Source organism: Phyllobates terribilis, unplaced genomic scaffold (assembly GCF_046119375.1).
Source record: "Phyllobates terribilis strain yellow unplaced genomic scaffold, ASM4611937v1 Scaffold_4__5_contigs__length_816908805, whole genome shotgun sequence".
Classification (NCBI taxonomy): Eukaryota; Metazoa; Chordata; class Amphibia; order Anura; family Dendrobatidae; genus Phyllobates; species Phyllobates terribilis.
In genome coordinates this window covers 693,323,573-693,351,555 of record NW_027362764.1, presented here as the reverse complement: position 1 = coordinate 693,351,555, position 27,983 = coordinate 693,323,573, and the positions used below count along the sequence as shown (strand labels likewise).

Below are 27,983 nucleotides of genomic sequence, written 5' to 3'. Positions count from 1 at the left end.
ACCCGTACCCCTGGGGGGGTGTCTCTCTCTCTCTCTCTCAGCTCCTGCTCCCTCTACTTCTCCTCTCAGACTGTCTCTGGCTCTCCACTCTCTAGAATGTTCCACCCTCTTTTTATATCACTTCCTTCAATGCTCCCCTGATCTTCTTCCTCCACCCACACCCACTACATGGTTCCCCCTACTTTGGTTCCCCCCACTCCAGCCAGGGACAGGGCTCAGCAGGGAAGCGATGCATCTTGCCCCTCCTGCTGGTCTGGAGTAGTGTAGTGTTGGATGCAGGTGTTAGGGTCCCGGGCAGTACTCCTTCCTTACCTGAGAGTGAAATACCACACTTCTGGGTGAGATGCAGTACCTCTGTGGCGACGGAACCCCCAGGGGCGCCACACACATGCGCCGGGAGAGGCCAAAAAGTGCCGATGAGCAAAGTACGCCTGCAAAGGAGCGCGATTGGGGGACACTGTGTGAATGACATAGAATGCGTCATCCACATGAAGCAGGGCAGGAGGACGACGATTGCGTCAAGAGAGGAGGCGCTGAAGCAAGATCAGTGACGTCCATCGAACCAGACCACGCTGTATGGGGAGATTAGAAAAGGTATTTTTTGTGTTATGCAGAGGGGATTGGAGACTTATATACAGCTTACTAGAATGCTATAAAAGAGGCCTTAAAGATGGTGTCCGTGGTTTATATTGAGAAAGCAAGTTAGTTCTGGTGAGGTTATTCGGCACCAAACAACAATCTTTCTATTTAAGGACTCCCTTATATGAGCTCAACACGTTACATCAGATAAAAAGTGATATTCTGCGGCATGCTTCAATGAAAATTGGTATTGTAAGTAGAGAAAAGTGGCACTCACCAGTCCGTAAAAAAAAAAATAGTCCTTTATTCAAAAACCCGGGACTCACTCCCTGCTACCTCTGCATACCTTATCGATGTCCTAGATTTTGGAATAAAGGACTATGGTTTTTACAGACTGGTGAGTGCCGCTTTTCTCTACTTACAATACAAATTTATATTGAGAAAATCTGGTGACAGGTTCCCTTTAAAGCAAACATAAAGGGGTGGATGCATGCTGGGAACAGGTTAACATGACCTCAATTTCTGCTCATGCTAGGTGAATAAGGACTATTACAATCTGGAATACATTTTGGTATTTTTATTATGTCTTTAAATTAAATGGAATGGCTAAAAGCGTGGGAAAAATCACTATCGTAAATTAAATCCACATGATTGGATAATTACTTGGCAAGCAACCTCCATGAGTACAATGATTGAACAACAAAGAATTTCTGTAAAATGATGCATACTCGTAGATTGTAATAAACTGATGAACATTATTTCTTGAGCAATTCTGTTAATTAATCAATTATCCATGTGCAATGCATTTGAAGAAAACCAAGATTTCTTAGCTAATGTTTAATAAACACAGTAGGAAAATCCAAAATTGAAATCTAACTTTGCTATGCTGTGATGAATTATGTCTTATTCACTGGGGTATGGGTGTTTTTCAATGTTCACTAAATAGGTTATATTTCCTAGCCATTTGCAAAGACGTAAAAAGTATTATACACACGAACCCGTTACCATGAAAATGCAGTTCAAACTGCAGGTACTATGTTATAGAGCTGGGGGAGCTGAGGAGATTGATATATACAGAAAACATTCAGTACAACCTGTGCTTTTATCACTTTAAGGGGTATTCTCAAATTGTCTCTTGAGCAGCTCTGAGCCATACAGTCTCCATACAGTCTCCTTACTTCCATTCATGATCTTTACACCACGGGAAGAGTTGTCAGAAATCAGTAACATAATAATATGTAGGTAAATGGCAAAGACAGTCTTCAAAATGATACAACACAGCTTGACCACTGTTTGGATTTGGCAAAGGATTTGTTCCTGTCAGAGGGCAGTTGTAATTATCTGGGCATTTAGTAGGCTCATGGTACTGTGGCGCCCCTGAGTGTTCAGTTGCCACAGAGGTACGGCATCTCACCCAGAGGTGTGGTGTCTCCTTCTCTCAGGTAAGGAGGGAGTGCTGCCCGGAACCCCAACACCCGCATTCAACACTACACTACTCCAGTCCGGCTGGAAGGGCAAGATGCATTGTGTTCCTGCTGAGCCCTGTCCCTGGCTGGAGTGGGGGGAACCAAAGAGAGGGGGAACCAGTAGTGGGTGTGGGTGGAGGATGTAGGGTAGGGGAGCACCATTATAGGAGGTATATAAAGGGAAGCCATCTTACAGTGGCAGTGAAGAGTAGGACAGTGAGACAGAGAAGTCAGTGAATGGAGAGGAGGGGAGCAGAGTCTCTTCAGGAGCTCTGCTCCATGTGTGGGGCCTAGCAATAGAGGCCCAGGAGGGGAGCAGAGGAGAAAGGCTCTGTTTTACAGATGGGATCCCAGGGGTTACGGTGAGAGCAGGACGGCACCCGTACGCCCCGAATCAGCCAGGTGTCAGAGGGATCAGGCCGCAGGAGGGGAACCGGTCCCTGGACCAGCCGTGTTACTCCAGGTCTCGACTGGAAAAACCGGAGGCTTCTGCACTTCCATGGTGCAGTCGCCATAGTCTCACCCTAGTCACCGTGAAGGGCATCAAGTAGGTCTGGAAACTCCAGGTTGCCCAGAGGGACTTCAGAGCACCCGATTGGGACTGTGTGTGGGAAGCGCAGGGCAGGAGGGAGAAGACCCAGCGCGACAAGTCGGTCTAGTAAGGAACATAAAGAAAGCGGGGTTCCGTCAAGCGCTCCTGATATATTTGAGAAAGTGCTGAACCCCTGGTCTGGTGGACGCAGTGCGACGCGGAGGCTGACACTCGTACAGTGTACCTGAGAACCTTGAACAAGAACTGTGAGTAAAACTCGGATGACTGCACTGCACTGCCTCTGTCAGTTATTTCCGCTGCGCCATCTCTCCTGCACCACAAGCCCCAGCATCACCACCATTTGCACCTACACTGCCCCAGGGCTCGCTCCGCCTGTGGGGAGCGAAAACATCCCAGCTGCCATCCCATCACCCCCGGAGGTCTGCAGCAGCGCTGGTAACCATTACCGGAAACCACAGGTGGCGTCACGAGACAAACTGTACACTAAAACCCCTTTTTAAAGAGAGACCCAGAGTACGGGCCCCGGAGCCAACTGCCGTGACCTCCTAAACAAGGTAAAAGGCCGGGGTACCGAGTCCCCTATACCCCCCTGGGCGAGCTCTCTCTTTCACAAACAGGATTTCGTGCCCATTGCCACCGGGTACTGTGTGCCGTAATTGAACTGTGTTTTAACTGTGGTGAACATCGTCGCCATTACCTGGTCGCCGCACGGGAAGAAGAGGGGCGTAATGCGGGAACCAGAGAGGCGTGACTGCTAGAAGAGCGCGAAGCTCAAGCCCCGCCTTGCGCTCTGATGCAGCACCAGGAAGCGTCAGGTCCTGGAAGGAGATAGTCGTCTGCGGAGCTGCGGCCTACCCGAAAAAGAAACAGGAGGTAGGCTACGGTTTACTAGGGGGGCGCAACCATGGCCAACGACCAGCAAGACGCCGGAGCACTGGATAACGCTCTTGATGCTCAACTTGCGCCCGGCGCTGCTCAGGCCGGAGCGGCCGCCCCACCAGCAGGGGTCGTGACTCCGTTAATACCCATGGTCCTGCCGTATATATCCCTGGAGCAAAATGGCTTCCCCAGTATGACAGCAAACCAGATACCCTGTCTGGATTCAAGAGAAAGATATGCGGTGTATAGGACATGTATTCAATGACTGGTAAACAGAGAGCCGCTGTTGTGCTGGGACAATTGACTGGTGCCGCCGAGCGGGAATTTGAAACCTGGCCAGCCGCAGACCAGGAATCAGTATCCATTATCGTTAAGAGACTGCAAACTGTGTTTGAAAACCGCACTGAGACAGATCTCCGGATGAGGTTCTACCACTGTGCCCAGAAACCTGAGGACAGTATCCGGGACTATACCTGGTGCTTACAAGAAGCCCTGCGGGCCCTGAGACAGGTTAGTCCAGCCAGCATACATGGTGAGGACGAAATGCTGACAGAACAGTTCATCCGGGGGTTGAGGTCCCAAGAGGATAGCAGAACTGTACGGTGGTGGGCCTTAGATCATCCAAATGCCACCATTGATGCCCTGAAGGACATGACTATTAAGGGTCTGCAGCCCCTGGAACCATCAGATACTGCTATCCAGCATTACCAGGGTGGGGTCACCCCAGTGCCCGCAGCACCCACTGCTCCTTCATTAATGGCTGAAACAAAGATGCAAACAGTGCCCCCTAGTGAGCTGGACAGCCTGCGCTCTGAAGTGCATCAGCTAAGTAAAACCCTGACCACTGCCCTGAGCGCCCTGCAGCTACAGGCAGAGCCCGAGCCAGAAGGAAGGATCTTACTCGCCGACAGTCCTGAGGATGTCCCCTGGATGAGGAGAAGAAGGAGGACAACGCCACCTCGTGGGAGGACCAACGACCAATGTCGCCCTCCAGGAGACTTCATCTGCTACCGTTGCCACAAGGCAGGCCACACCGCGCGGAACTGTCCTTTAAACGGGCAAACCCTGGGGCCGAGGGCCGACACCCAGGAGTAGACCAACCAGACCCATCAAGCTGGTACCACCAGTTTGTAGGAGGAAGGCCTTTCCTGCCCATCGTGCTGGACGGGATAGCAACACCTGCACTACTGGACACCGGGTCACAGATAACCATCATACCTGACATCCTCTACAAAAGGTACTGGTCACTAGATGAACTCCATCCGCCAGCCCCAAATCTCTCTGTGTATGCATCCAATGGCCTTCCTCTTAACCTAGTAGGGGTTAAGGACGTGACAGTGAAGGTGGGGAGAGCGGAACTAAAGGACCAAGGGCTGATTGTAGTGGAGTCTAACCCTGGTGATACAGACTTGTATATGATACTTGGTGCAAATGTAGTTGGTAACTGTTTGGGAGAAGTGTTGTTCTTACTCCAACAGATGGCTGACACTGCCAAACCGGGGCAGAGGAAGGTGCTCCAGAAGGAAATTTGAACCCTTCTGTACCAGCAACAGGTAAAACTAACAGGTGGTGAGATTGGTAATGTACTGGTGACAGACCTGATACCCATTGTGATTCCCCCAATGAGTGAAATGCTGATTTGGTGTAGGGCAGCAATAGGTCTCAAGGGACAGAACTACCAGGAGGTGGAGCCAATTAGCTCAGAGCATAGACCTACACTCCTAACTGCTAGAGGGGTAGTTGATGCACGCAATGGGAGGGTACCCGTACGTCTCCTAAATTGTGGAGAGGAGGAAGTTAAATTGCCACGATACGCCACTGTTGCCAGACTGTATACTGTGAATAATGATGCCATACACACAGTGGAATCCTTGACCCCACCAGATACAGTGGAGGACAATGACTCCGAAGCTCAGCTGGAGGAATGGTGTCAACAGCTCCATGTTGGGACTGACGCCACTCCTGTCCATCAAAAACACGGTGTTTACAGAGTGGTTCAGGAATATGAACAAGTTTTTAGTAAGCACCCACTTGATTTTGGAAGGGTTTAAAGGGGTACAACACCACATACCCACCGGTAACCATCCACCCATTAAGGAGCGTTACCGACCCATACCACCAGCACATTACCAAAAAGCCAAGGAAATGTTGCATGACATGAAAAAGGCAGGGGTCGTAAGGGATAGCTGTAGCCCCTGGGCAGCTCCCCTGGTCCTGGTCAGAAAGAAGGACGGTAGCATGAGGATGTGTGTAGATTATAGACAAATTAACCGAATAACACATAAAGATGCATACCCTTTGACCCGTATAGAGGAATCCCTGGCTGCACTAAAATCTGCCAATTACTTCTCTACATTGGATCTCACTAGCGGGTACTGGCAAGTCTCTGTTGCTGAGGAAGACCGGGAGAAGACAGCCTTCACCACCCCGATGGGACTGTGTGAATTCAACAGCATGCCGTTTGGACTCTGCAACGCACCCGGAACGTTCCAGAGGTTGATGGAGTGTTGCTTGGGACACCGGAACTTTGAGACCGTGCTGCTGTACCTGGATGACGTTATCGTGTACTTGAGGACGTATGAAGACCATCTGAAGCACCTGGCGGAGGTATTTGAAGCATTGTCCCGGTATGGGATGAAACTAAAACCTTCCAAGTGCCACCTGCTCAAACAGAAGGTTCAGTACCTGGGACACGTAGTCAGCTCAGAGGGAGTAGCACCAGACCCGGAAAAGGTCACTGCCATCCAGAAGTGGCCTGAACCAAGAAACATCAAAGAAGTACGGCAATTCCTGGGACTGGTCGGGTACTACAGGAGGTTCATAAAGGACTATACCAAAAAGGTAGCACCTCTACAAGATCTCCTGGTAGGACAGTCCAAAAGAGGAAAAAGTCCCCCATTCCAGTGGGGCAAAGAGCAGACTGGGTCTTTTGCATCAATGAAGGAAGTCCTAACTGGTGAAGAAATTCTGGCTTACCCTGACTACAGCCAGCCTTTCCTGTTGTACACCGATGCCAGCAACGAAGGACTGGGAGCTGTGTTGTCCCAGAAGCAAAATGGCAGAGAAAAGGTAATTGCGTATGCCAGTAGGAAGCTTCGCCCTACTGAGAGGAACCCGGAGAATTACAGTTCCTTCTAGCTGGAGTTCCTGGCCTTGGTCTGGGCTATCACTGAAAGGTTCAAGCATTACCTACCCTCAACTAAATCCACAGCCTTTACTGACAATAATCCCTTGACACACCTGGAGACAGCCAGGTTGGGAGCCATGGAACAGCGTTGGATGGCCAGACTTTCGAATTATCAGTTCACAATCAAGTACCGGGCAGGTCACAAGAACACCAATGCAGATGCCCTGTCAAGGATGCCCCACCAGTCAGACACCGAGGATGAAGTGGATGACCTCGAAGAAATTGAACTACCTGCTTTCCACAGAAATGGAATGGTCCACGAGCAGCACGCCTCCAGAAGATGTCATTGTAGGACGCCAAACCCTCTACCTCATCACAGCTGGAAGGAGACCCAGGACAGTGACCCAGTTTTCAGCCTCATCAAAAGACTGATAACCAAAGAAGGTTCTCACCTGGAGAAGGATGCTCCCCCACAAGCCAAGCACGTGTGGAATGAGAGAAGCCGGCTGTTCATCTACAGAGAGAAGCTGTGCAGAAGGTATGTCAACCCCAAGACCCATGAAATGGTGTGGCAGATTGTTGTACCTAGAGGCCTACCACGACCAAGCAGGTCACTTTGGCTGGAAGAAGCTGGAAACCCTGCTGAAGGACCAGTTCTATTGGGTTGGAATGCGGAGTTCCATAGAAAGGTGGTGCCGGAATTGTGGACCCTGTAGCCTCAGAAGGAAAGATTACGGCAGCCAGAAAGCACCCTTGCAGTCCATCAAAACAACCCAACCCTTGGAGATTGTCGCTCTGGATCACGTCAAACTGTCACCCAGCAGATCAGGCTACTCCTATGCCCTGACCATGGTGGATCACTATTTCCGGTTCCTGGTGGTATCCCCTGTCAAGCACCTGACAGCAGAAACTGCAGCAAGAACGTTCCAAGCCTACTTCTGCAGACCCCATGGATATCCGGAAAAGGTGCTCACAGATCAAGGCCCTGCTTTAGAAGCGGAGCTATTCAAGGAATTCTGCCACCTGTATGGATGCAAGAAGATCCGGACTACGCCATATCATCTGCAAACCAACGGTATGTGCGAGCAAATGAACAACATAGTTATAGACCTGTTGAAAACCCTACCTTTGGAAGAAAGGAACCAGTGGCCAGAAAAGCTACCTGACCTAGTGGACCTGTATAACCACATACCCGTGAGTTCTACTAATTGTACCCCAGCGTACCTTATGAGAGCAAGATCTGGAAAATTGCCCATGGACCTGGAGTTCGGAGTGGTAGAACCTGCTGCAGATACGTCCACTGAAGACTGGGACACAAGTCGGCAAGAGCAGTACAGAAAGGTACAGGCCTGTGTCGAAGACAGTCTAAACAAGGTGAGGGAAAGACAGGAAGAGCAGTATAACAAACATGCACCAGCAGAACCCTTGGCACCTGGAGAGATAGTGCTAAAGCGGAAAAGAAGAGGTCACAAGCTCGATGACCAGTGGGAAAGAGAGCCCTACACTGTGCTAAACTCCAGATTTGACAACAGTAAAACCTGCCTGATTAGTAATGATGGAGGTAAGACAACCGCAACAGTCTCAAGAGACCACTTGAAGGTGTGCTCAGGTCTACTGAAGACAACAGAGGAAGAATTACCTCCTATAGCACCGGAAGAACCCAAGGAAGACGTGCTTCACACAGTTCTAGGAGATTTCCCTGCGGACTGGCCTCAACTTGATGGAGCAGTTATTATACCAGTAATACACTTCTATCAACCACAAGAAGAACCTGTGAGCGCCCTAGAGGAACCTGCTCAGGAACAGGAAGAGTCCCCAGTCAGAGGAGGATCACCCATTGAAGCAGAGCCTGAAGGCCCTGTAATCAGTGCACTTGCCAGTCCCATAGAGAGATTGAGGCAGTTTTATAATCTACCATCACATACACCTGATCGGTTAACAGAGAGTGCATGCACAGACACCAGTATCACCCCAGTGCTACGAAGGTCCACACGCAGCACACAAGGCCAAATCCCTGCCAGGTTTAGGGATTAAAATACAAAATGCCTAAAGTATAAATAGTTACCCAGTTGGGTATTGCCTATTATTTATTGTGTAAACTGAAATTAATGTGTGCCTGTAGTTACCCGTCAGGGTACAGAGACTTGTAGGCTGAGGACTGTGAGCAGCCAAAAACTGTCCTTGTAAATAGCTGCACTCATCAAAAGTGCCCCCTTATTTGACCACTGAACATAAAAACCGTTTGGCGTGGCCGAAGACGTGGTCCAGCACCTGGATCACTTATGCCCTGTAGCCACGCCCAGGGCCTACGTTGAGGTTTTTAGGATGGGTTATACCATCTTCGGTGAAATGGACACCTGGTTACGGGACATACTGTAACTTTATTATTATTATTGTTATTGTTGTTACCTGTTTTAAAAACAAAAGCTACAGTCCAGGAGTACTGAATTGTACTAGGGGGGAATGTGGCACCCTGCTGTTCACAGGTACCACAGGACCCAAAAGGGTGCATGGATGGACTTCTCCACAAGAGGCCCTCGTTACAAACAGACACCTCCACCCTTCCACCTCATACCACCAGAGGGAGCCCGTTAGGGATATATATATATGGAAGGTGGAGCCAGGCAGTTCAGTCTCAGTCTGAGAGAGAGTGTGCTGCCACTCAGAGCAGTGATGATGCAGCACATTTGCTGCTGTATTGAGGGCCCTGAGTGTGGCCGGAGGCAAAGAGGAGAGGAGAAAGGAGTTGAGGGGGCAGAGGAGCATCATAGGCTCACCCCAAGACACGAACCGGACACCGGGTCCGCGCCTACAGGGTCCTTTATACCCAGTAGGGATCACCGGCATACCAGGAGGACTACAAGTCCCTGGTCGACCTGAAGCTAAACCCTTGACAGGACTAGGAACCATGAAGGCCCCGGCGTCCAGGGATAGTGGTTGCCAGAAAAAGGTCCTACTACCAAGCGACAGGTGAAGGAACAGTACGACACAGAAGCTAGACCCAGTTGCAGGCTGGACAGAAGCTTAGAGAGAGGGAGACATGGACCAGGAGGCCTTATACCCGCTCACTGGGGAGAAGTCCTGAAGTGAACCCTTCCTACCGAGTACCCTGGACCGTACCCGACATCTGCACCAGTAAAGGTACTGAACTACAAGCCCCAACATCATCACCACCATCTGCACCTACACTGCCCCGGGGGCCCGCTCCGCCTGTGGGGAGCAAGAATATCCCAGCTGCCATCCCATCACCCCCCGGAGGTCTGCAGCAGCACCGGTAACCATTACCGGAAACCACAGGTGGCGTCACGAGACAAACTGTATACTAAAACCCCTTTTTAAAGAGAGACCCAGAGTACGGGCCCGGGAGCCGACTGCCGTGACCTCCTAAACAAGGTAAAAGGCCCGGGTACCGAGTCCCCTATATTCCCCCTGGGTGACATAGCTCCCTTTCCTGGCGTCACGAACAGGATTTCGTGCCCGTTGTCATAGGGTGCTGTGTGCCTTATATGAACTGTATTCCTACACTGAATGTGGCGCCCGCCCCAGAAGAACGGGCACCATTATGTACGTGATCAAAGACAACAATATGGAACCTCCCATCGTGGGCCGGATCCCAGAATGGCGCCAAAGGCAGAACCCACCCCTTGCAACTGTGACTGTCTTCATAGATGTGTCCGTCAAGGCGGGTAGGACGTCCCAGGGAGTGACTGACAGCAGGCTGCCATGGAACCGCCCCAGAAAAGGGAGGGGAGGAGGAGAGAAGGAATGGAGACAGGGTGTGGTCTTGACCAGTCTAGACAGACCGCACCCGGCAGCCAGCATGGAAGGAGGTCAGGACCAAGCCTCCGCCTCTGGACTGCTAGAGTTGGCGACCCCCCCTCACCCTGGAGGGAACAGACGTCGAGCTATCCCCGGAGGATGCTGAATTCCTCCAGAATGAGATCCAGGAGCTGAGCCAACAGGTGGAATGGGCTCAGTGAGCAGCGGTCGCCAGATGGAAGAAAGAGCTGCTGGCGAAGATAGCAGCTCGGCGGCAGCCAGCGCCGGGTACCACCAGCGGCACCCCAGCCCCGGCGGAGCCAGATGAGTGCCAGGAGGCCGTGTGCAGCACAGGAGCTGGTAGGAAGAGTCCCCCTGTCCCGGGCACTGCAAGCGCCGACCTGCTCCTGGGCCTCCTACAGCAGCACTCCCCGTACCCAGGCATGTACATCTTGGAGCATCTGCTAAGCTCGGAACCTCCACCCCCGGGCGCTGTCTCTGCGGGCCTGCTGCTCGGCTCCCTCCCGGAACCTCCACCCCCGGGCACTGACTCCGAGGACCTCTTGCTTGGCTCCCTCCTGGAACCTTCACCCCCGGGCGCTGATTCTGCGGACCTCTTGCTCGGCTCTCTCCAGGAACCGCCACCTCCGGCACCCGAGTGGGTGTACGGAGCGCCCTCTTTCGACTGGTCCGTCAGGTTTGAGGACCAACAACAGTGCCCACTACTCCCGACACAAGCGCCCCTGGTTGCCTGCCCAGGAGGAGAAGAGTTTACGTGGGACAACCAGGGGGGGGGGGGGGACCTGATGGGGTTCCCGCAGGAGACCCAAGCCCAGGTGCTGGCAAGAAAGGAGTTCTGCAAACGGGAGCTCCTACAACTAGAGAAGGAGCGGCGCACCCAGCGGGCGCGCAGCGAGCGGTTGGAGGCCCGGAACAAGGCCGCAAAAGCCCTAGTCGGGCAAGCGGAATCTGCCCTTCCTAGTCCCCGTGAAGAGGGACTGGTCGTTAAATTCGACTTGAAGGCTGGGTGGGGCTTCATCCGCGATCCCCACTTCAGCAGAGACATCTTTGTTAACCGGCAGGATGTTGAGCCCCATCTGGAGCAGAGCCATCCCAACCGGAATTTGTACCCCGGTGACCGTGTCACCTATACCAGACACCACGTGGAACGCGGGTGGTATGCCCTCCAGGTATACCCTCCAGGTATACCGCGTGGTCAAGGAGGAAGAGGACATGCCCCCGCAGTTCATGGCTGATGACCCGGCTGGGTCAGCCAGCAAAAATCAAGAGTACCCCCGCCGGGGACCCCACTACTAGGTACCAGTAAGTGGGACTGAACATTGTAAATAAGTTACCCGTAAGGGTACAAACAGAAAATTCGTTTTGGTGTGCATTTGGTTACCAGTCAGGGTATACAGACTTCAGGCTGAGGACTGTGAGCAGCCAAGAACTGATCTTGTATATAGTTTGCACTTCTTAAAGTGCCCTCTATTGGTTTTATATTTGCAACCAAGAGACCTCAGAACAAAAACCCGTTTGGCGTGGCCGAAGACGTGGTCCAGCACAAGGATAGCTAAAGTCCTGCAGCCACGCCCAGGGCCTACGTTGAGGGTTTTCGGACGAGTCCCTCATGCTGCTTGATTTACACCTTTACCAGTGAGATGGACACCCTGTTTGGGATCTTACTGCAAGTTGTTTGAGAAAACGTGTATATGCCAGTGAAAAATTTTATATTGTTCTTGATAATGGTAACCTGTAACGTTCAAGTAATGTGCCTCTCATAAAGGGAAGAAAAAGTTTAATAATCTTCTAAGCGAATGCATTCTAAAAAATTTTGTATGTCTAAAATACCGTGTTTTTGCTCAGTTCCAGCCCGCGGACGTGCTGTGTTTTACCAGGGGGGAGTGTGGCGCCCCTGAAGGTTCAGTCGCCACAGAGGTACTGCACCTCACCCAGAGGTGTGGTGTCTCCTCTCAGGTAAGGAGGGAGTGCTGCCCGGAACCCCAACACCCGCATTTAACACTACACTACCCCAGGCCAGCTGGAAGGGCAAGATGCATTGTGTTCCTGCTGAGCCCTGTCCCTGGCTGGAGTGGGGGGGGGGGGGGGGACGAAAGAGAGGGGGAACCAGTAGTGGGTGTGGGTGGAGGATGTAGAGTAGGAGAGCACCATTATAGGAGGTATATAAAGGGAAGCCATCTTACAGTGGCAGTGAAGAGTAGGACAGTGAGACAGAGAGGTCAGTGAAAGGAGAGGAGGGGAGCAGAGTTTCTTCAGGAGCTCTGCTCCATGTGTGGGGCCTAGTAATAGAGGCCCAGGAGGGGAGCAGAGGAGAAAGGCTCTGTTTTACAGACGGGATCCCAGGGGGTACGGTGAGTGCAGGACGGCACCCGTACGCCCCGAATCTGCCAGGTGTCAGAGGGATCATGCCGCAGGAGGGGAACCGGTCCCTGGACCAGCCGTGTTACTCCAGGTCTCGGCTTGAAAAACCGGAGGCTTCTGCACTTCCATGGTGCAGTCGCCACAGTCTCACCCTAGTCACCGTGAAGGGCATCAAGTAGGTCCGGGAACTCCAGGTTGCCCAGAGGGACTTCAGAGCACCCGATTGGGACTGTGTGTGGGGAGCGCAGGGCAGGAGGGAGAAGACCCAGCGCGAGAAGTCGGTCTAGTAAGGAACATAAAGAAAGCGGGGTTCCGTCAAGCGCTCCTGATATATTTGAGAAAGTGCTGAACCCCTGGTCTGGTGGACGCAGTGCGACGCGGAGGCTGACACTCGTACAGTGTACCTGAGAACCTTGAACAAGAACTGTGAGTAAAACTCGGATGACTGCACTGCACTGCCTCTGTCAGTTATTTCCGCTGCGCTATCTCTCCTGCACCACAAGCCCCAGCATCACCACCATCTGCACCTACACTGCCCCGGGGCTCGCTCCGCCTGTGAAGAGCGGAAACATCCCAGCTGCCATCCCATCACCCCCGGAGGTCTGCAGCAGCGCCGGTAACCATTACCGGAAACCACAGGTGGCGTCACGAGACAAACTGTACACTAAAACCCCTTTTTAAAGAGAGACCCAGAGTACGGGCTCGGGAGCCGACTGCCGTGACCTCCTAAACAAGGTAAAAGGCCCGGGTACCGAGTCCCCTATACCCCCCTGGGCTAGTCAGTACTAATAAATTTGTTAGAGATTCGTGGTTTGAAGAGGATTTTCTAAAAGGTCTCCCAACTGGGAGGTCAATGGTTAGGCCTTGGTTAGGTCAATGAAGCTCCTTTTCAGACATTGATGCTGCTCATCGCTTTTCTCTTGGATTTGATAAGCTACGAATGTCATGTCAGTGGTATCATGTGGTCGTCTGAAGCAACGCTGAGACTCAGGAAGGATTTTCTTGTGAATGCGGATTATTTAGAAGGACATGGTTAAGGGTTCACACAACAATGGAGAGCAGTCAGTGACCTGGTAGTTTCCACCGTCCAATTTGTCTCACTTCTTAAAGATGGTGATAAAATAGGCATTTATTTTATCAAAGTCTCGATAATTTCTTGAAGCTTGCATGCATGTGATCTTCCACCAACCTTGAATATCTCTGCAAGGATACCATCAGAGCCACAAATCTGGTTATCCTTTTTTTGATGACTCTCCAGCCTCCAATTATACGTACGTATGTCAGCCATTGCTCATAGAAATGGATGTTGAGGAATAGCCTCAATGGAAGCATCTGACACTGTAGATTCATAATATTCCTTCCAGCATTGTAAGATGGCAGTTTTATCTTTCAGGAAAATTCCATCTTGAGATGGGTTAGGGGTGGGACCATTTGAACTAGGTCCATAGAGGGTCTTCCTCATCTGAAAGAAGCTCGGCATTTCCTGGCAATTAGAGAAATTTGCATTTCTTTAGCTTTATTTGCCTAATTGATATTCTTAATGTTGCAATTTTTCCTCTGGGTCTCAGGTTTAAGGCATTTCTGTTTATTGCACTTCTGTTACCACATGCAAAAAAAACTTTCCTTTTGCTGTGTAGGAGGTCCGCAATTCTCACATTCGCTCTATCACATACTGTAAGTCCTGCTGTTTGTACAATGTATGACTAGGGGTGGGATTCAGCCAATTCTTAGCCGGGACCAGTTGTTAAAATTACAGCTAGTTTACCTAACCGGCATTAAGCAGCACCCTAATCCAATACTGAAGACTGGGGGCCCACCAGTAACAGAGCAGGTTTAAATTAAATATGTGTCCTCGGATGCAAATTCAGTTCAAATGTATTATGGTGCACAAAGCCACTGGCTTCCTTTTTCGAAATAGTTCAAATGTCGCAGGCCTATCAGAGGCCAGAAGCTGACTTCGGCGCCCCCGTCATTGGTGGCATATGGCGTTATTGCCTTTTTTTTTTTCTATGTTCCAGAATAGCAGCAGGATGTGGGACATAGGGGTCAGGATGGGGAACATTATTTCATAAAGGGTCCAGGATGTGGGACATTACAAGAAGGGCTTAGGATGAGGGACATTATTACAGGAAACAGCAGAGTATGGGGGGACATTATTACAGTAAGGGACCAGAATGGGGGACAATATTAAATAAAGGGGGCCAGGATGAGAGATATTTTTACAGGAAGCGCCCAGGATGGGGAACATTATTAAAGGGGTTTTCCGCTTTTAAGCTACAAGTCTGCAGTCACTCTATGTGCTCACTGAACACTGTGAAGATTCTCTAGTGCCGGTAGCAGCAGCCACGTTACCGCAAGTATGTGATTTGCATTCATGCAGTCACGTGCTTACTAGATGGATGTAGCCTCACTCAATGGAAGTTTATTGAGCAAGACTGGAAACAGTCTAGTCGAAATGTGGCCGGGAGTATGCAGATCATGTTTTCAGGATTTCCTTAGTATTGCACAGGTGATGGAATTATTACCTGTGCAATAATAAGGAAATCCTGAAAACATGATATGTTGGTGGGTCTTGAGGACTGGAGTTCAGAACCACTGTTCTAGAGCTTTCCAGCTTTGATGGTCTCACCTGTTCAGTGTTGGCCACTCCCCTCTCCTATCAAGGATGCCAGTGTTAGTTTAATGCTGCCTGGTTCTGGAGCTGGAGGAGTTGGTTGTTTGAGGAGGTGATTGAAGTGTTTATCTAAGGACTGTTGCTTGGTGATTTGGCTGTGTGCAAATCCTCTTCCTCTTCTGTTTTGTTTTTTTCCTTCCTTCACTCCCTGGCATTCCACCCTGTTGTTTGTGAGTGCACAGTTTTATGATTGGTAATTTATTTATCCTTGTACATCTTCCCTTGTTAGTCTGGTTTGTGTGTTCTTATACACTACTACTCCCCACTTTCCCGATTGGGGGAGGGGAAAGATAAGGGCTGACTCAGGAGCTCAGCAAGGTACGTGGCCCCGGCCTCTTCACCATTAGAAGTAATCAGAGGAACAGGGATAGCTAGGGTGCCACTAGAGTTAGGGACAGGGAAGACAATTACCTGTACATTTACACTATATACTATATACAGAACTCCTGTGTATAATGGTACTGGTGATGCTATTAGTGTTATTATTGTGCTTTTTATTAACGATCAGTGTTTTAATATTCGGTCAATGTGTGGTGGTAATATATGGTCTGATCATTGTGTAGTGGTAGTTGTCCCTTGTATGTAGAATTATTCAGTCATAATGTGGTGGTTTGGTCATGGCGTGGCAGTATTTGTCCCTTGTATGTGGTATCATTCAGTCACTATGTGGTGGTAATATGTGGTCTGGTCATGGTGTGACCGTATTTCTCCCTTGCATGTGGGATTTTTGCGGTTACTATGTGTTTGTACTATGTGGTCTGGTCATAGTGTGGTGGTATTTCGTACATATTTGGCCTGTGGCTGCTGAGGCCAAAGATTTGGTCTTGCAGACAGCTGAAGTGACAGATTAGCATGTGGTCATCTTTCCAATCTGAGCAGGATTCCTTTAGTACTAATTTTCAAAACTTGCAGAAAACCATTTTATACTATTCACCATACTTAGAAATGACGGGAAGTTTGACTAGAACAACATGTACTTGACTTTTAGTTGCCGTTACAAGTATTTTATGGTTGAGGAAAATGTGCTTGAAAATGGGTGTGGCTAGCAAAATGGGTGGGATGTTCAAATGGACGTAGCTTTTCAAATAGGCATAGCAAAAAAAGGGAACATTTTGTTCTAAATTTGAATCCAAGCCTTTAGTATGCCCGATGGTCATCTCAAGTATGGCGTGAACTTTTGCATCAGCGATGTTCAGGTCTTCAAGTCAAGAGGAGAGGCCTTACTGTAAATAATTACAGTATATGGGCCCTTTGCAGTCCAATAACTCATCATAATGCACAATTCCACCAGCTCTGAAGGTAGAAATGGGCCCCATTAGCATTTGGATCCCTGTGCGGAAGCATTGGTTTCAACAATGGTATGTCTACCCCTGGCTCACTGATGAGGCGATATCATCACCATGGATTGACCGCTATGACCGGAGTAGAAGAAGTTAGAGATATCTTGCACGAAATGCATTATTCGTACATATTTTCACCATGTCACATTTTCCCAATATATTCTGACTTGTACTCTCCCATCTAGGATGTGATCTGCGTGATCTGTTTACAGTCGGCTTCTGTTTCATCCTTAGAAATTGGCTGCTATTTCCAGGAGCCTGTTGGATGGAATAATGACTACTGAGTGCCAAACATCTGATTCTATTTTGGACAAAAAAAAAGTTTAATTCCAAATATTGAGGCTGTCAAATAGCAGCTGCGCAGTACATAAAGATCTTTGTGTTAGTAATCTAGAGATCTGGGTCCCAGAGCTTCAGGCACAGCAGCAGATAATGATGTGTTTATTAGTGTTAGCGTAAGCCCTGCCAGATCAGCAGATACCAAGCGTGTTGTACAAATACAGTATGTGTACGCTTACTGTTCAGATAACCTAACCTTACATTACATAATAGGATCCACCCACCTCATTTTTCCTTCTTTATAGAACATATAAATATTTGCATTAAATATTCAGAATAATAAGGTACAAAGTCTTTACTCATATGAATATGTCATCTTTTCCAAATTCAGAATTATTCTCACACAACAGAAACCCTTCCTAAAACATAGCCCTTGGAAAGTTATGTCACCTCCAAAACAAATTTTTCTACTCCATGCGCAATTCGATTTTTCTTATCTAGGTAGCTACTTGGCTTCTTCAAATTCAATACAACCAACTTTTGGGCCTCAACTATCTATCAATTACCTATTTTTTAAAAAGTTGTTTTCCCATTAAAAACACTTTTTGGCTGTTTCATTCAGTTCTTGATTTTGAAATGAGACTGACAGTTAACACCCCCCATGGCCGATCATTAAGGAACCATGGTCTTTCATTGAGGGAACCATGGTTGTTCACTGAGGAATAGTTTTGAGCGAGCATGCTCGACACTGCTCGGTACTCACCCGAGCATCTCACTACTCGAGATGTTCGGCGAGCACTGAGCATTTCCGGGTTACTCGGGCGGGAGCTCGGGTCTCCGCCCTGCACGTTTGGCGCTCTTTACAGAGCCAATGAACATGCAGGGATTGCCAGCCAGTCACTGTAATGCCGCAGCCATGTTGTTTGTGGGCATTACAGTGATTGGCTGGCCGCACAGCATCACCTCGAGTATTTAAAGCCGGGCGCCGCCATCTTAGACACAGTCGCCCGGATCAGACAGTGTAGGGAGAGTGCTGTCGAGCTAGGGAGAGATATATAGTGCGAAATAGGTAGTGTAGGGTCTCTAAAGCCTGCCAAATCAAACAAACAGTCCTTCTCAGGATTAATAACCATCCCAGATATCAGGCAGGCAGGCTGTATAGGAGACGCAGTGGTTATACCGGCAAACGCTGCATTACAGTCCTGTGTGCTCCTTTTGGTCAAATTGCTAGACTTATCCCATGGTCTCAGGGGCCAGGAAAAATCCTTTTTTTTTCCTCATCTAAATCCTGTATTTCTTTTTTTCCTCAGTCAGACTGTACAAATACGCGTCTTATTAACCTTTTGGTATCCCCCCCCCCCCAAAAAAAAAAAAAATTGAGTGTGTCTGTGACTGTTCAGACACCAATATATCCGTTTAAAAGAGTCTCGTGTAGGCCAGAGAAATAGAACTGTGGTTTTGCAGTTCCACGGGTCGAATCTCTGTATTATCCTGCTTTTGGCATTTTTTGCCGTAAAAAAAAAAACAGTAATAGTGTCTCCCTGACTGTTCAGACACAAATATATCTGTTTAAAAGAGTCTGGTGTAGGCCAGAGAAATAGAACTGTGGTTTTCCTCTTCCACGGTTCTAATAGCGTAAGCTATTTTACTTCATTTACAATGGGCAAGGCGCGTGGCAAGGGACGTGGAACTGAACGTTCTGGTGATGGTGCGTGTAGAGGACGAGGCCGTGGCCAAGGTGAAAATGTGCCACAACCAACAGCCACATCTTCTCGCTCCCACTTCTTGACTGAATTACTAAGGAAACACACTACAACACCAGTATTGCGAACTGATCAGTGTGAACAGGTTATTAATTGGATAGCAGATAATACTTCTAGTTACCTGGGCACCACCACCTCCGGTCTGTCTTCCACACAGTCAAGTTTTAGTAGCCGTGAGTCTCGACCGCATACTCCACCTCACCCTGATGCTCCTTCCTCCCACCGTGCTGAGTGTTGTCAGACAGCAACTGATCCCACAGTTGGACACTCTGAAGAGCTGTTCACTGGTCCATTTCCATATTTGGGCCCCTCGCCTGCTCCGCTTGAAGTGGTGGAAGAGGAGATCCCATGTAGCAATGCCCAAATATTTGAACAGCCACGGCCAAAGGAAGTCGACGCTGGCAATTTGTCACAAGAGGTGAACGATGACGAGACACAATTGCCACGAAGTGAGGAGGAGGAGGATCGTGGTGCACAAGTGGAAGAGGAGGAGGTGGTGGATGATCTAGTAACTGACTCAACGTGGCAGGAGGACGTGCAGAGCGAGGCCACCAGCACACAGGGGGAGGGAGGCAGAGTACCCCAACAGGCAGGAAGAAACAGTGTGGTGGCCGCACACAGAAGGCGGGCAACAGTTCCCTGTAACACCAACACGAGGGACGTTGCCAGTACAACCGGTAGGTCTTCCAGAGTCTGGAATTTTTTTAAAGACTCTGCTGATAACCCCAAAAAGGCCATTTGTACCACCTGCCATGCCAGCATCAGCAGGGGTGACAAAACTACCAGCCTGACCACCACCAGCATGATCAGGTACATGTCAGCAAAGCACCAGACTTTGTGGGGCGAACCCCAGGGTCCACAACCAGTGTCAGCGGGTGTCACCACTGCTTCTTCCGCTGTTGTGCGTGTAATAGAACCCCCTGTTGTGCGTGCAAGGCAATCCCCTGTCCATACTGCATGCAAAGATGCCCCCTCCTCTCAATCTTCACTTGTTATGGCAGTTTCTCATGAAACAGCATCAACGTCCACGTCCCACCGCAGCGTTCAATTGTCCATATCCCAGAGCTTTGAACGAAAGCGCAAATTCGCAGCCAACGCCCCACAGGCCACAGTCCTAAATTCGCACATTTCACGACTGCTTGCGTTGGAAATGCTGCCTTTTAGGCTGGTGGAGACGGAATCCTTCCACAACCTTATGGCGGTGGCCGTCCCTCGGTACTCGGTCCCCAGCCGACACTATTTTGCCCGGTGTGCCATCCCCGCACTACACAAGCACGTGTCCCAAAGCATCTGCCATGCCCTCAACAACACAGTTACTGGGAGAGTCCACCTGACAACGGACACGTGGACAAGTGCTTGTGACCAGGGACGGTACATCTCCCTGACGGCACACTGGGTAAACATAGTGGAAGTCGGGACCCAATCGGACCTTGGGACGGAACACATCCTCCCCACACCGAGGATTGCGGGCCCTATGTCAGTCAGAGTTGCCCCCACAGTGTACAGCTCCTGTTCATCATCCTCCTCCTCCTCATGTTCAGCCTCCATCTCAGATATCACCACATCAGTTACAAGCTGGAAGCACTGCAGTACTGCCTCAGCCAAGCAGCAACAGGCTGTGCAGAAACTCATAAGCGTATGTGATAAACCTCACACTGATTGTGAGTTGTGGACAGCTGTAAAAGAGCAGGCAGATCTGTGGCTGAGACCGCTGAACCTATATCCAGGCATGGTCGTGTGTGACAATGGACGTAACCTGGTGGCGGCTCTGAGGCGAGGCGAGATCACACACGTACCATGCCTGGCTCATGTGCTTAACCTCGTGGTTCAGCGGTTTCTTAAATCGTACCTCGAGTTGCCAGATCTGCTCATCAAAGTACGCCACCTGTAAGCTCATTTTCGGAAGTCGGCTACAGCTTCCGCCGCCCTGGCTGTGTTGCAGCAGCATTTGCAGCTTCCGGCACACCGACTGGTGTGTGATGTCCCCACACGTTGAAACTCTACCCTCCACATGTTGCAAAGGACTTGTGAGCAGAAGAGAGCAGTTGTGGAGTACCAGCTGCAACAAGGCCGTCGATATTCAGGTCAGACTCCACACATAAGACCTCAGGAGTGGACCTGGATGACTGACATATGTACCATCCTGACAAACTTTGAGGAGTCCACAAAGATGGTGAGTGGCGATGACGCCATCATTAGCGTCAGCATCCCACTTGTCTGTATTTTGCAACGCTCTCTGCAGAGAATTAAAGAGGAGGCATTGCAGCCAGAGTATGATGAGATGGATCAAGAAGCCGTAAAGGGCGATTACACACAGCCCAGCCTCATCTCATCCCAACGTGCATTGGGGGACAATGAGGGAGAGGAGGAGGAGAGCATGGTCAGTCGTCATCTTGGTGAGGACTCGGAAGTCTTGCCCGTTACCAGTCTGGCACGCATGGCAGACTTTATGTTACGCTGCCTTAACCGTGACCCTCGCGTAGTCAAATTGTTGGGTGACAGTCATTACTGGTTGGTGACACTTTTAGACCCCCGCTACAAGGAGAACTTTCACTCTCTTATTCCTGAGGTGAAGAGGTCTACAAAAATGTGGCAGTACCAGAAGGCCCTTGCTGCAGAACTGTTAAAAAAATTCCCATCTGAACACGCTAGCGGCAGAGGTCACAGTTCGTTGACCAACCAAGGAGTACAGGTGAGAGAGACGCAACTCCAATCCAGCAGAGGCAGGGGAACACTGTCAACATTCTGGGACAGTTTTCTGAGACCCGCCCAGCTTACAGGCCCTAAGGCGCGGGGTACTCTCACAAGGAGTGGAAAGTTTCAATAGATGGTGAGGGAGTACCTTGCCGACCGTACCAGCGTCCTCCGTGATTCCTCTGTGCCTTTTAATTATTGGGTATCCAAGCTGAACACTTGGAATGAACTCGCTCTGTACGCCTTGGAGGTCCTGGCCTGCCCTGCCGCTAGCGTGTTATCGGAGCATGTTTTTAGTGCCACTGGGGGAATTATAACTGATAAGCGCATTCGCCTGTCAACTGACAATGTGGACAAGCTGACCCTTATCAAAATGAACAAGGGCTGGATTGGGCCAGACTTCTCATCACCACCAAATGACAGCAGAGTAACATAAAGTCAAATCCACTGTGTTGTTTCGGGAGGTGTATTCCCATGCACTGCTTCACACCCAGACATGGGTATACGCTTCCTCATTTCGGCTGTATTTTGCTCTTCTTCTTATCCTCAACCTCCACCACCACTATACCACCAGGATGACCATGGTCCGTGTTGCCAGTATTGCAAGTTCCTCCGTCCTAATTTTTGGCAGCTTTTGCTTGGAAGGCATAGGCAAAAACTATGGGAGACCCACTCCCCAATAATGGGAATAATGTTTTTAATATGCTGTACTGCATGGCTCTTGTTTGCCAGCATTGCAAGTTCCTCCTTTCTAATTTTTGGCAGCTTTTGCTTGGAAGGCATAGGCAAAGACTATGGGAGACCAACTCTCAAATAATGGGAATAATGTTTTTAATATGCTGTACTGCATGGCTCTTGTAAGGGGCATGAAAACCATCTTGTTAAGCTACTCTGAACTCCACGTCTCTTCCAAGGGGCATTAAAACCATCTTGTTAAGCTACTGCGACCTCCACCACTTTTCCAAGGGGCATTGATATTGTCTTTTTATTCCACTGCGACCTCCACGTCTCTTCCAAGGGGCATTAAAACCGTCTTGTTAAGCTACTGCAATCTCCACCACTTTTCCAAGGGGCATTAAAACAGTCTTGTTAAACCACTCTGAACCCCACAGCTCTTCCAAGGGGCATTGAAATGTTGTTTTTAATTAACTCTAACCTCCACGACTCTTCCAACGGGCATTGCATTTCCTCCTAATTTTAGTTAGTTTTTGCTTTTCAATGTATAGGCGAACACTAAGGGAGACCCACTCCCCAATAATGGGTAGAAGGTTTTTAGTATGCTGTAATCCACGTCTTTTTCAAGGGGCATTGCAGTTCCTCATAATTTTTGGAAAGCCTTCCATTCACTGCTTAGGCCAACAGTGCACAGGAGACCCAGTTGCTATAAATGGAAAAAACGGTTTAGTTAAGGCCCTCTGGCCTCCATGTCACTTCCAAGGGGCATTGGAGTGCCTCAAAATTTTTGGTAGGCATTGCACTCACTGTATGCCTTATAACTGTGTAGCCGAACCGCTCCTTTTGGTACAGAAACATATCCTACAAGACATGTGTGGTTGACTGGCCTGATATTGATGTGAATGGTCCCTGTTCCTCCTGCTCTTTCTCCTTTGCCACCACCGCATCCATCATTCATCACCTGAAGCTTTGTTTTAACGGGAGTCATAGAACTGGGATAGTAGCAGGAAAACATCCAGCAATCCTCGGAGGAGGTAGGATATGCGCCAAAACGCTGACCACCTCAGGCCTAGCCGCTACTACATACATGCGCTTGCATTCCAAGAAAACAAAGCAGATGCTAACTTCTATCATCATCATCATGCTTCTCACCTTGACACTCTCAACTCCCCTGATGGAGATGCCAGGGTCCACCGGAGGAGTCTGGTTCTCTGGTGGGCTCGTCCAATGCTGCCCTAAAGCAGGCCAGGCTAAGAAAAGTGTGGGAGAAGTTGACAGGAGAAATAGGGGTGGCTGGGGACCGTTTATGGACACCCGGCCGCCCCCAGGCGACTGAGGACAGTGTGTGCACACCCGGGTTGGGCTGGCTGGGGAACGAGTATGGACACCCGGCCGCCCCCTGGCGGCTGGGGACCGAGCGTGGACACCCGGCCGCCGGGCGGCTGGGAACTGAGTATGGATACCAGGCCGCCGACGCAACCATGACATGGTGGCCGGCGTCTGCCTCCACATGCCTAAAAGGCCCAATTTCAAGTGCAAGCAAGCTAGCAGTTTGGTATTGCAGCCTGGGGGTGGGTGGGTGGCAGGTTGCACACTTACGCTTGCATCCCAAGAAAACAAAGCAGATGCTAACTTCTATCATCATCATCATGCTCCTCACCTTGGCACTCTCAACTCCCCTGATGGAGAAGCCAGGGCCCACCGGAGGAGTCAGGTTCTCTGGTGGGCTCATCCAATGCTGCCCTAAAGCAGGCCAGGCTAAGAAAAGTGTGGGGGAAGTTGACAGGAGAAATAGGGACGGCTGGGGACCGAGTATGGACACCCGGCCGCCCCCTGGCGGCTGGGGAACGAGCGTGGACACCCGGCCGCCGGGCGGCTGGGGACTGAGTATGGATACCTCACTGCCAAAGCAGCCATGAGGTAGTGGCCAGCTTCGACCTCCTCCAAACTAAAAGGCCCCATTTCAAGTGCAAGCTAGCAGTATGGTATTGCAGCCTGGGGGTGGGTGGGTGGCAGGCTGCATACTTGCGCTTGCATTGAAAGGAATGGGGGGAGGTACAATTGAACACTGCCCTGGGACAAGGACTTGCACGGGGATAGTTGCAAGTCTGCATCTTCTGATGCGGCAAGGATCACTTCTGATGGGCACACTTTTAGGCAGTGACCTGGGTGTCAGAGATGCTTCCAGGGGTCTTCCCCATGCTGTTCCCATGTCTTTTCAGCACTGTATGCATGTGTCACACAGCACATGGCCAGATAAGATTGTAAAATGTTAAAATGACATTTCCCGGTGAATGCATTTGTCACGGTTGAAAGCAATACAAAAAGTGCAAAAATGCATAAAAAATGCTACTTGTGAACATACTCCTCCACAACTTGGGCTATTTTTGATTTTGGTTATTTATTTTACCTTATACACAAGTCTTTACCCTGGAAAGGAACTTCCTTAACATATTTCACAGGAAAACCGTTTCAGTTTCGTTTTTGAACGTTTTATTGTGAGCCCGTAAAAGTGGCTTAATACCTCTGACCACGTTGTTGACCTGGGGGGCAGAAATGCTTCCTGGGGCAATCCCCATGCTGTCCCCATGTCATTTGAACACTGTCACTATCATTTTGGGCACTTTTTAGGCTTTCTACAGACTGCTGGGGGTGCCGCCGCAAAAATGCTCGGGTCTCCCATAGACTAACATTGGGCTCGTTGCTCGGGTCGAGCACCCGAGTATCACTGTGAGCTCGGCCCGAGCTTCGAACACCCGAGCATTTTAGTGCTCGCTCAACACTACTGAGGAACCATGGTCGTTCATTTAGTTAGAGGACATGGGATTCCCATTCTAGTAACTGTGGGACCTAAATGGTGGAACTGATAAGAGACACTTGACACTCATACATACGTTCAAAGTGATTTTTTATTATCAGATATGGAAAATCCAGAAATAATAAGAGACGTTTTGGTCAATACAAGACCTGTCCTTCATCATTCCTCTGGATGATGAAGAACTGCCTGAAATAGCGCTGAGTATACATCTGCAGTGTCCACTGCTTAGACTGGACGTGCGTCCTGTCTAAATGTAGTAGAAAGCAATGAAACATCAGGAGAACTCTTGCAGGATGTGCCAGTGGTGAGGAGAGATTGCCATCTGCTGGCTAGACGAAATCAAGCGGAACCAAGTTGAGCTAGAAGATTTGAAGGGGGAGTAAATTCAGATGCCAAACCTGATCAGGTGACCTCCAGGAAGGATTTCCTGGATATAAAAGCACAGTGCACCAAACCACAGAGATTTGGTGCCAAGCTGCAGAGCAGAGGAGACGTGCTCCAGAGGTACCACGGAGCCCAGCTCAACAGGCCTCAGCAGGAGGCTTGTGTCGCCTAAGTGCCGGATGTGGCCTGATAAGGTCCGTACCCCCCAAAGAAGTGCCCCGAGTTCTGCGCATGTTGGCCAGAGCCAGGACCCGTGCTCTGCACTGATTACGTTCCCAGGACAAGACGTCGCCTGTCAAGAGCCGATGCCTGGACCCCCTTGCCCCAAGCCGAGAAGAGCAGAGAGAAGACCGCGACAGGAGAGGTGCGCCAGCAAAAGGAACAGCGCGAGTGAGCAGGGCCGTCACTTCCAGCTTTCACCTACGGTACCGGGGACAGTTGGGATTCGGACTTCAGGTTGGGAGGGGACCGGTTGGTGCGTGGGAGGCTAAAAGGGATCTGATTGACTATATCCAGAAGAGACTTGCGGCCTAGCGGGAAGAACCGGTGACCCCCGCTAGGGCCATATAGAGAGACAGAGAATTCACGTGGTAACTCCCACGACTGGGTGCATCACATTACAGAAAAGAACTTTGTTACTTGTTGAAAGATTGCTTTTGTTAATTCAAGTTACTGTTTATTACCCTTGTTACTAATCCCCCTTTCAAAATAATTGTTATTCATGTAAAGTGGTTATATCAACCCCTGACTGTTCCCGCCTCGTGGTCTCTGTGCGTTGCATTCCGGCACCTGTGTTACATAAGCAGTGGACACTGCAGATGTATAAGCAGCGCTACTTCAGGCAGTTTTTCACCCTCCAGAGAACTGATGAAGGTATTGTATTGACCAAAACGTCTTTTATTATTTCTGGATTTTCCATATCTGATAATAAAAAAATCACTTTGAACGTATATATGAGTGCCAAGTGTCTTTTGAGTTGAACAACGGATTGGGATCCTACTTGTGCACCTAGAGTCCAGAAGTGCCATGCCTTATTTCATATACTAAATGGTAGAAGTCCCAGGGATCCTTCAGTTTTTTTCCTATGTAGGAACCCCTTTAAAGAGAATGTAAGCTCCTAAATATTGCTGAAATATCTATTCAAAAGAAAGGGCACTCCTTGAAAGGCATACATGCTGCAGTGATGAATGATGAAGCCTGCAACTGGTATCAGGGCTGCCGCATGTGCAGAATAAAAATTTGATTTCTCTGGCCAATACAAGGCAAACTAAACTGCACGTGCGCAAGTTCCATGCTGAATAGCACAGGCAGGAGATTTTGATATAGGGGAAGTCATTCATGTCAATCAAAAAAAGAGAGACTTGCGTTGTGCGGATTCCACAGGCAGCTGGCATGGTCTGGATATTACTAGCGGACTGTTGTGAGCAGATTATCATGCAATCCTAAAGTTATACAAAATACTTTTTTTAAGGTATGTAGGGCTATGGGGCACTAATCGATATATGTTTGGAAAGTGATTTATAAAGTATGGTGAGTGTGATTTGGCATGCTAAAATCTACTAGCAGATTTCCTTTAAATGTCTACACTACAATAACAACTGAATCATAAGCAAAACATTACACCACAGTTAGAGGAATTGTACAAGCTTAGAAAAAACATACACACTTGGTTGTATAAGTGTAATAAGTGCACATACACACTGTGGCCATTAGCAGACAAATATAACCTAGTATAAAAAACAAGGCATATAAACCTTACAGTAAGTAAATAGTAACATTTAAAAAACATAGGGTACTTAGTTAACATTTTTTTTTATGAAAAAGAGTAAAAGCCATCCCACCATGAGAAGGTGCAACAAATCAGGTATCTCTGATATCTCACCTCGATATGTGCAAGTAGGTCTCAAAATAGACGGGGCAGGGCTAGACCTGGGCTTGACTATGCTTTACACCTGCAGCTGGAAAGCTGAATATAAGGGGCACAGACCAAGGAGGCGGCCACACCTTTAATTGTACTGAGTACAAGAAATTGAAGCAAAACAAAACACCAAGGTTACTTACCGGTAGCCGGTTTTTCCTGAGCCCATGACAGCACACCTTGAGAGAGAGGATCTGCCCCACCAAGGACAGGAAACCGTCTGAAATAAAAGGGCGGTACCTCTCCCTCGCTTCAGTTGTTTACAGAGCATTGAGAGGACCTTCCTAAACAGGTTAGGCACATACCAACACCACAATATACATATACACACCACCCCAAACAGTGCACACCAGGGTGTGAGAAACATAGAAAAAATAAGGGGGGGAAACTACGGGTGCTGTCATGGGCTCAGGAAAAACCGGCTACCGGTAAGTAACCTTGGTGTTTTCCCCTCCCCCATGACAGCACACCTTGAGAGAATTTTGGAGAATTTATGAGCACCCTAGGGAGGGACCACAGCCTGAAGTACCCTTCTCCCAAAGGTGAGATCAGAAGAGGATAGATCCAACCGATAGTGCTTAAAGAAGGTGGATGGTGTAGACCAAGTAGCAGCCCTACATATCTGCTCGATCGAGACGTCTGCTCTCTCTGCCCAGGAGGTTGCAACGGCTCTGGTGGAATGAGCCCTCACAT

The 27,983-nt window shown here is 49.3% G+C and overlaps 1 long non-coding RNA gene across 1 annotated transcript in view; it reads right to left on the bottom strand.

The window, feature by feature from the left end:
- The window catches only part of LOC141264485 (uncharacterized), a 51,067-nt gene extending 23,551 nt beyond the window's left edge, over positions 1-27,516 (bottom strand). The window contains exon 1 of the long non-coding RNA XR_012319965.1: positions 27,434-27,516. This is a non-coding gene — a long non-coding RNA (uncharacterized lncRNA). The remainder of the gene's footprint in view (positions 1-27,433) is intronic.
- Between the last annotated feature and the right edge of the window lie 467 nt (positions 27,517-27,983).